This window comes from Diadema setosum, chromosome 19 (genome assembly GCF_964275005.1).
Source record: "Diadema setosum chromosome 19, eeDiaSeto1, whole genome shotgun sequence".
NCBI classification, from domain to species: domain Eukaryota; kingdom Metazoa; phylum Echinodermata; class Echinoidea; order Diadematoida; family Diadematidae; genus Diadema; species Diadema setosum.
Window position 1 is genome coordinate 23,622,617 of NC_092703.1, and position 9,988 is coordinate 23,632,604.

Here is a 9,988-nt window from a genome sequence, read left to right on the forward strand (position 1 = left end):
CAAAGATTTGGTGCTGCACCACTACGTGCCTCATATAAAAGCAGTACTGTGCCACGCCCATTTTTTTGTGCTGCACCACCAGCGGGTGCCCTACCTATGCATGGAAGCCTACCTCTGCCACCACCAGGTACCCCACCCATGCGCAAGAGCCGCGCACCACCACCTCTACCGGGTGCCCCACTCATGTCTAAAAGTGTACCACAACTAGAGCCACTGGGTGCCCCACTCATGGCTGCAAGCCTACCACCACCACCACCAACTGGTGCCCTGCCATTGTCTTGTACCCTACCACCACCACCACCACCGCTGGGTGCCCCACCCATGGCTGCAAGCCTACCACCACCACCGCCACCTGGTGCCATACCCATGCCTGTAGGCCTACCACCACCACCGCCACCATCGGCACATGGTGCCCAACAACCACTCATAGCCATGTCTCTTGGTTTAAACCTATCCAAGTTAAGTGCATCCTCTGGTGCTCCAAAGCTGCATGCCAAAGCAACATACGGTGCTGGACATCCACCATGGGCAGCATCACAAGTACCGCAACAGCAGTCTCTAATGTATTCAGGTGCCCCACCTCCTCCTCCTCCTCCTCCTGCTCCTCTTCCTGGAGCACATGGGCCAGTGCGAGACTCCGTACGTAAGGTGCATGATGACTTGTTAGTTCCCATCAGAGGATTAACATCCCTCCGGCGAACTTCATCAAGCTACTCGCCAACTTCGCCAAGCTACTCGCCAACTTCACCAAGCTATGAACCAACTTCACCAAGCTATGAACCAACTATAAGCTATGATCCAGCTGCACCCACTGAATTCCACTCACTGGAAAAAAGGATTACTCTTCACTCGGAAGCACTAGGCAAGGTAGAATTACATGTAAAAGCAAAGAAGTCTCAGGAAAAAAGACTGTCAGCTTTTGCCCAACCACAAAAGGTTAGTTCAGAATCATGTCCTAACGTGTCAGTTGCTGTGTATGGTGCCCTACATGCAAGAGATCCTGCTTGCCCTACTCAGATTGTCTATGGAGATGTTGACAGTAGTGATGAATTGGGTGATGCTGGTAGTGGTAGTGGTGTTGAGGGCTCTCTGGGAGTCAGGAATGGAAGGAGCATGGTGCATGGTGATGAGAATGAGAGATGTGAGGATAGTGTGAAGTGCGAGCTTGTATCTGACAAATCCAAGTCAAAGATTAGGATTATTAGTCGTGAACCAAATACTGAGGAGCTAGTGTGTATCAGCCAACAAAAGTCTGGGGACAGTGCTTTGTCATTAGGTGAGGGACAGGGAGACTTATCGACAAGTCGTATTGCGGCTGATGGGCTTTGTATGAGGCCTACAATGGCGAGAATGGATAAAACTGCCTTGCTGCTAAAGCCAGAGACTGATGACCTTTTGCAACCAATGTCTCTTCAACAGACCACAGATGCCGATCTCAGTGAACCTCAAAGGTCAATTTCTGAGGGGCAAATGGTGGACGCAGATAAATCAAATACCAATCAGAATAGGGAGTTTATTGGATCGACTGGGACATTTGTAGAAGCATCTCATCAACAGCAGCAACAGCAGCAACAGCTGCAACGAGGACAAGCCCTAAGCCTGGCCCACGGATCAGCATATGATGTAAGTGGTCTCTTTGGCACAACCACGACAAAGGTCTCTCTGTTCTCTGGGTCACCTGCAATGTCACTGGTAGCTGCTGACAGTCAAGCTGGATGCCTATCATTGGAGCCTGTTGAATGTAGCAGCAGCAATTGGTCAGTGTCACAACAGCAAGGCTTCAAAGTGGAGAAAACAATGCCCCGTAATACAAATGGGGAAGCAATTAAAGAAACAGAGATATGTGTGGGAAAACCTGTGGAAGCTGAGGTTGCATTGATACATGTACCTCTTGGAGAATTTACAGGAGCTGATGGGACAGGTGATCTGAAGAACCAAGATGTCACAGCCCTGCTTCGAGCAAACAATGCAGAATCGCACGGAATTGTCACTGACTCAGCACAACACAACAGAGCAAGCAGCATTGTATTTGGTTCCAAACCAAGCAATTTTGGGTCTGAGCCTGCCAGTCAAACTAGATTTGGATCCAAAACAACTGGTCTTGAGATAGAGGCAAGCTGTCAAAAACTATTTGGAATTGAACGGAGTAGTGTGGGACCAATGCCTAACTGTCAAACTGGATTTGAATCTGTGCCAAGTAGTTCGGAGTCTAGGCCAGAGGCAATCAGTGAAAAATTCTTTGAATCCAACCAAACAACTTTTGGATCAGAAGCAAGTAGTCAGAATTTATTAGGATCAAAACCAACAACATTGGAGTCAGAGCCAAACACCCAGAATTTACTCGGAATCAAACCAACAACTTCTAGATCAGAGACAAGCAGTCAGAATTTATTTGGATCCAAACCAACAACGTCTGGGTCAGAGAGAAGCAGACAGAATCTATTTGGATCCAAATCAACTGGTTTTGGGTCAGACGCACAGAGTCAGAAGGTATTTGGATCAAAACCAACCACTTTTGGGTCAGAGGCAAACAGTCAGAATTTATTTGGATCCAAGCCGACAACGTTTGGGTCAGATGCAAGCAGTCAGAATCTATTTGGAACCAAACCAGCAGCTTTTGGGTCAGAGACAAACACTCAGAATCTGTTTGGATCCAAACCAACCCCTTTTGGGTCAGAGCAAGGCACTCAGAATCTATTTGGATCCAAACCAACAATTTCTTGGTCAGAAGCAAGCAATCAGAATGTATTTGGAGCCAAACCAACAGCTTTTGGGTCAGAAGTAAGCAATCAGAATATATTTGGAGCCAAAGTGACAGCTTTTGGGTCTGAGACAAACACTCAGAATCTATTTGGATCCAAACCAACAATTTTTGGGTCAGAAGCAAGCAATCAGAATCTATTTGGATCCAAACCAACAACTTTGCAGTTAGGAGCAAGCAATCAGAATGTATTTGGAGCCAAACCAACAGCTTTTGGGTCAGAGACAAACACTCAGAATCTATTTGCATCCAAACCAACAACTTTTGGGTCAGAAGTGAGCAGTCAGAATGTATTTGGAGCCAAAGCAACAGCTTTTGGGCCAGAAGTAAGCAATCAGAATGTATTTGGAGCCAAAGTGACAGCTTTTGGGTCTGAGAAAAACAGTCAGAATCCATTTGGATCCAAACCAACAGCTTTTGGGTCAGAAGCAAGCAATCAGAATCTATTTGGATCCAAACCAACAACTTTGCAGTTAGGAGCAAGCAATCAGAATGTATTTGGAGCCAAACCAACAGCTTTTGGGTCAGAAGTGAGCAATCAGAATGTATTTGGAGCCAAAGCGACAGCTTTTGGGTCTGAGACAAACACTCAGAATCTATTTGGATCCAAACCAACAACTTTTGGGTCAGAAGGAAGCAATCAGAATGTATTTGGAGCCAAACCAACAGCTTTTGGGTCAGAAGGAAGCAATCAGACTGTATTTGGATCCAAACCAGCAGCTTTTGGATCAGAGACAAGCACTCAGAATCTATTTGGATCCAAACCAACAACTTTTGGGTCAGAAGCAAGCAATCAGAATGTATTTGGATCCAATCCAACAACTTTTAGGTCTGAAACAAGTACTCAGAATCTATTTGGATCCAAACCAAAAGCTTTTGAGTCAGAAGTAAGCAATCAGAACGTTTTTGGAGGCAAACCAACAGCTTTTGGGTCTGAGACAAACACTCAGAATCTATTTGGATCCAAACCAACAACTTTTGGGTCAGAAGCAAGCGATCAGAATGTATTTGGAGCCAAACCAACAGCTTTTGCGTCAGAGCCGAACTCTCAGAATGTATTTGCATCCAAACCAACAACTTTTGGGTTAGAAGTGAGCAATCAGAATGTATTTGAAGCCAAAGCGACAGCTTTTGGGTCAGAGACAAGCACTCAGAGTCTATTTGCATCCAAACCAACAACTTTTGGGTCAGAAGGAAGCAATCAGAATGTATTTGGAGCCAAACCAACAGCTTTTGGGTCAGAAGGAAGCAATCAGACTGTATTTGGATCCAAACCAACAGCTTTTGGATCAGAGACAAGCACTCAGAATCTATTTGGATCCAAACCAACAACTTTTGGGTCAGAAGCAAGCAATCAGAATGTATTTGGATCCAAACCAAAAGCTTTTGAGTCAGAAGTAAGCAATCAGAACGTTTTTGGAGGCAAACCAACAGCTTTTGGGTCTGAGACAAACACTCAGAATCTATTTGGATCCAAACCAACAAATTTTGGGTCAGAGACAAACACTCAGAATCTATTTGGATCCAAACCAACAACTTTAGAGTCAGAAATAAGCAATCGGAATGTTTTTGGAGGCAAACCAACAGCTTTCGGGTCAGAGACAAGCACTCAGAATCTATTTGGAGCCAAACCAACCCCTTTTGGGTCAGAGACAAACACTAAGAATCTATTTGGAGCCAAACCAACAACTTTCGGGTCAGAGACAAACACTCAGAATCTATTTGGAGCCAAACAGACAAATTTTGGGTCAGAAGCAAGCAATCAGAATGTATTTTTAGCCAAACCAACAGCTTTTGGGTCTGAGACAAACACTCAGAATCTATTTGGAGCCAAACCAACAACTTTGGGATCTGAGACAAACTCTCAGAATCTATTTGGATCCAAACCAACCCCTTTTGGGTCAGAGACAAACACTCAGAATCTATTTGGAGCTAAACCAACAACTTTTGGGTCTGAGACAAACACTCAGAATCTATTTGGATCCAAACCAACAATTTTTGGGTCAGAAACAAGCAGTCAAAATGTATTTGGAGCCAAACCAACAACTTTTGGGTCTGAAACAAGCAGTCAGAATCCATTTGGATCCAAACCAACAACTTTTTGGTCAGAAGCAAGTAATCAGAATGTATTTGGAGCCAAACCAACAACTTTTGGGTCTGAAACAAGCACTCAGAATCTGTTTGGATCCAAACCAACAACTTTTGGGTCAGAAGTAAGCAATCAGAATGTATTTGGAGCCAAACCAACAAATTTTGGGTCAGAAGTAAGCAATCAAAATGTATTTGGAGCCAAACCAACAACTTTTGGGTCTGAAACAAGCACTCAGAATCCATTTGGATCCAAACCAACAACTTTTTGGTCAGAAGCAAGTAATCAGAATGTATTTGGAGCCAAACCAACAACTTTTGGGTCTGAAACAAGCACTCAGTATCTGTTTGGATCCAAACCAACAACTTTTTGGTCAGAAGTAAGCAATCATAATGTATTTGGAGCCAAACCAACAACTTTTGGGTCAGAAGTAAGCAATCAGAATGTATTTGGAGCCAAGCCAACAACTTCTGGATCAGAATCAAGCAATCAGAATGTATTTGGAGCCAACCCAACAACTGGATTTGGGTCTCAGCCAAGTAGTTTTGCATTTGGGCCTAGCAGTACAAATTCATTTGGATATAAATTTATAGATTCAACTTCTCAACCTGGCTGTCAAACTGCCCTTTCTTTTAAACCTCACCATCATTGGCAGGAGCAAAGCAATCATGCTATATTTGGGTTTAAGCATAGCAGTCCGAATGTATTTCCATCTAAACCAACTGGGTTTCTATCCCAACCTGACGGTCAAACTGAATTAAGCAGTCCGACTGCATTCAGGTTCAAGCCAAGTGGATTAAAGCCAGCTGGATCCCTGTTCCGTTCTGGATTTGAGGGGAATTCAGTGAGCCAGTCTTTGTTTGGGTCTCCAGGAGGTTCTTTCTCTCTGTTTGGAGCTCAGCTAGATAGGCCATCAAGCTTAGACAACCATCTAGGCCAACCTATACGATACAACTGTGAGAGAAATCCTCAGACAGGATTTCAGCCAGGGTCTGCACCAAATCAGCAGCTTTCATTTGGGTTTCAGACGTGTTTGTGTGGTCGTAGTGGATCTTGGTTGCAGCCACATAAGACTCCAAGACTAGGAAGATTGTCAACTCCGTTTGTAGATCGCTGTATGCCATCACAGCATCCTGTTGATGCGGGGCTGTCTGGATTTGGATTTCCCCTATGGCAGGAACCTCAAAACTCATTTGAAAACATCAATCAACAGGTAGAGTCATCGACAGGCACTGAACCCAGATCTGACGAAACTGGCAGTCCTACAGACGTTCCATGTAGCTATGAGGAGCAACGGCTGTTCTACTTGTCCAGGAGAGGCCCTCCAGTCTCAGCAACAGCCGTCCCATCACCTTGGGGGTCCAGTTTTGGAGGACCAAATAAACGTGAGCAGGTAGAGTCATTGTCAGGTGCTGAACCCAGATCTGACAAAACTGACGATCTTGCAGACCTTCCATACAGCTATGAGGAGCAACGGCTGTTCTACTTGTCGAAAAGTGACCCTCGCGTCTCAGCAGCATCCATCCCGTCACCCTGGGGGTCCAGTTTTGGAGGACCTCTTGGTAAACATGAGCAGACGACCAAAGTTGCCAGCAGCAACACTGAGACAGGAGGTGTCAACACTCTGTTCTCCACTGGGTGTGTTTTTCCCAAGGTGCTCAAGGATCAAGCTTGTCAGACCACGTTTGAGGTCAATCCCATCCACAAACATGAACCCACAGGATCTGCTTCAAACAGCAGTGCCAGGACTTGTAAGACTGGTAAACTTGCAGCGTCACAGGTAAAAGCACATCAGGGAATATGCATGGCTGTTTTTTGGTTTGGTTTGGTTTGCGTGCATGGAATTCACACAGTTAGACTTTCAAGACATAATTTATCTTCCTTCATCATTCAAATGGGATATGCTCACTTCTGCTTATTTCCACTCATAGGAATCCATGATTCCATGTGCACGTTATTCATAATGGCATACAATGGCATGGCATGGCATTGTACTGAAGATGTTCCGCATGTAAATACATGGGAAAACTTCAGGTACAACATGTGGGAAATGAATGCCTTGAATAATTTCAGGATGTTTTTGACTGGCTGTGCTTGAACACATGCACTAAACGGCTTGTTTCTCTTCATCCCATAACAATCACTACTAACATTTGATTCTAACCTTACCATGACAGTGCAAATTACATGTGTATATACCCTGTACATATATGGGGAGAGAGAGAGAGATAAGTCATACAAACATATTTATATTCTTGTGATTATTCTTGATTAAATAGAACACCGTAGGCCTAAATTCAAGACACTTTTTTGGTTATGTGACTATCGATGAAAAATGAATTTGACTGAATTTCACTATGAAGTCTACAAGCGATCTGGCAACCCTGGCCGTTTGGCAGCTAGATGAAAAATGCGTGCAGTTATCAAGCACTGAGCTGCAAGCTATTCTGTCCTATTCTCGATGAGAAAAACACCAAAAGATAATCCATACACTCACAATTTATTTTCCTTTTTTGTGGCCAAATGGGCCCAAACATATAATTTCTGATAAAGTGGCCATCCAACATCTATATTTGGTGGCCCGGGCCACCTGGCTGCTGCAAATGTTGAACCTTGTACATGAGTATATGCACATGCATATATACATGCATACAAAAAGGAGTGCATATGACAATAAAGTTCAAAATCAGTGTCTGTTTGCATATAAATGTGTACACACATACATACACACACACACATTCTTACACACACAAACTTATTTTTCGGTATTTCATCATACATGCACTACTATTTGTAGAAGTGGTTAAGTCCTACAGTGTTCCATTACACTGTGTCCACCGATAGATCTTTCTTCCAATTTAGATGCTTTTACAGATCACAGTGTTTTTAAATCTTTGCGACATGCCAGTCTCTTTGTTGTCTCTCCAACGCCCCCCCCCCATTTATAATTCAGGAAAAAGGAAAGACTGCTCTCAGGGCAGAGCTCTCAGCCCCTCGCATGGCACGTAGATCTGCACCAAGGGTGAGTACACTTCTCAAATATATGATTGTACGGTCTGTCTAGGCATACAAAATCCCCACACCATATTCCCATATCCCCCTATATGAAAGTTGATTCCAACTGATAAAGATGATGAATTGGTCATAATTTACATTTTTGTCACACACTATGCTTGAGCCCTGGGGTGTCGACTGGCAAATTTTCCTTCTTTTGTGAGTTACGACCATAGAAGTATCAACATATATATTGTAACAAAAGAGGTTGAGGAAGAAGCACTACCTACTCCGTGTGTGCAACTGAGCTGTGCAAATTTAAGAAGCCACATGCCATCTTAATCCGGGCAAATAGTCGCGCTCTGCAAAGATTCGCCACACTCAGTATGTTGTAGCATGGCATATTGAGCTCTTATCACAAGCCACAGCTTCCAGTCCATCTGTACTTCTCTCCCAAATTCTGTTTTCTCTATGCACACCCTCATAGCTCTCAATCCATTTTCCAACACGACTAAATAAATCACCCTTGCCCCCACCAAATTCATCCAGTCTTGTTATGCAGGTCCAACTCACTGGCCACTCTACTCCCTGAGACTTCCTCACAGAGCCCCCTAGATTCCTAATTTCATTTTTCTAAAACCCTCCTCCCACACCCTCTGTCCCGCTCGGTCCACCATCATTGGCTTTGCATACAGTGAAGACACAAATTCTGGACTATTTAGGCATTCAAATTTCCCTGAACATGCAGGCCTACTTTTTCTTACATTTTTGATTGAACCCATTTCTAGAACATTGCACCCAAAGTTTGCATGAAGTCGTAGAATTTCAATCCTAGAAATGCAAATCCTTAGTGTGAGAGGAGGGATACCCACTCTCCCGGGCTTGGTTGCTTCGCTTCCTCACACATATTCTCCAAATTTTGCCTACTCCCCCGCCCCCCCCCCCCCCCCTTGAAAATGGATCAACATTTCTTGTTCCCATTCATATATAGGTCGTGTACCCCCTCTCTTTGGAAAACATTCCACCAACTCTGCTATAGTATGTAAAAGGAAACAAATGCCTTGATTATTAAACTCGAGTGTGTTTTTTACTGGTTGTGTTTGACAGCATGTTTTCTCTTCTGACAATAACAGTCACCACTAACATTTGTTTCTTTCCTTTACTGTGACAGTGCAAATTACAATCTTGGCATTCAAAAGTTTTTGCTTTTGTTTTTCTTGTGTGTATGGCTCAAATTACCAAGTCCTTTGGACTGACAGTTTTCCTCTGTTCTATCAAAAATTTGTTGATGTAGCCAAGCAGTTAATTATATGAAGACATACAGATGATCCTTTAGGGCCCTGAATATTCTCTTTGTTTTAACAGGAATTTCATTGTAACTGTCTTCGCTGTAATGGAAGCACAGTGCAAAAGTCCTTTCAATGAAGTCACTGTGATTATTTCTAAGCATTTACTCATCACATATAGACATTGATGGAAGTGTTTTAAGTAAGATATATACCAATATCCAATTAAGTGGTAAAAAAAATGTAAAAAAATTGTTACTTAAAGTGTATCTTTGCCCCAAAAATTATTTTTGATATGTGAAAGAGACACATTTCAGTAGTCCATTGCACCAACTTTCAGAGAAAAGGGGTCGTTAATTAATGAAATAATGCATCTGAAAATTTCTCAACACAATGGGTCTGGGCGGCAAGACTACAGCAAACCCTATTGTTTGCAGTGGGTTACGGAACCACAGCGGTTCCTGAATCTCCCAGACACAGTGTGTTTGGAAACTTTGAGATGCAATATTTCACTAATTAATGACCCATTTTCTCTGAAAGATGGTGCAATGGATTACTGAAATGTGTCTCTTTCACATTATCCAAAATAATTTTTGGCCAAAGATACACTTTAAATTTTATTGGTACTAAGCAGGGTTCACGCTTTACTTCCCGATTATTGAGCAAGCACTGTAATAGCCGTCTTGATGAAAGTCATTGTAATCTGATTAATCAATACTTAATAGAGAGAAATTCTTAAATTCATATTTGTTTGAAGCTTTCTAATGTATCTTTCTTTCATGTTATTTTTCCTTCTGTCAACCAATGGGCAAATCTCTACATGAATTAAAGACGGGTGGCGTGATGGGGTCTTCTCAG

The 9,988-nt window shown here is 43.1% G+C and overlaps 1 long non-coding RNA gene across 1 annotated transcript; it reads left to right on the forward strand.

Moving 5' to 3' along the window:
* The first annotated feature begins 453 nt into the window (after window positions 1–453).
* Window positions 454–9,988, forward strand: LOC140242524 (uncharacterized). Its single transcript, XR_011902139.1, has 3 exons — window positions 454–936; window positions 7,804–7,872; window positions 9,962–9,988. It is a non-coding gene; the product is annotated as an uncharacterized lncRNA (long non-coding RNA).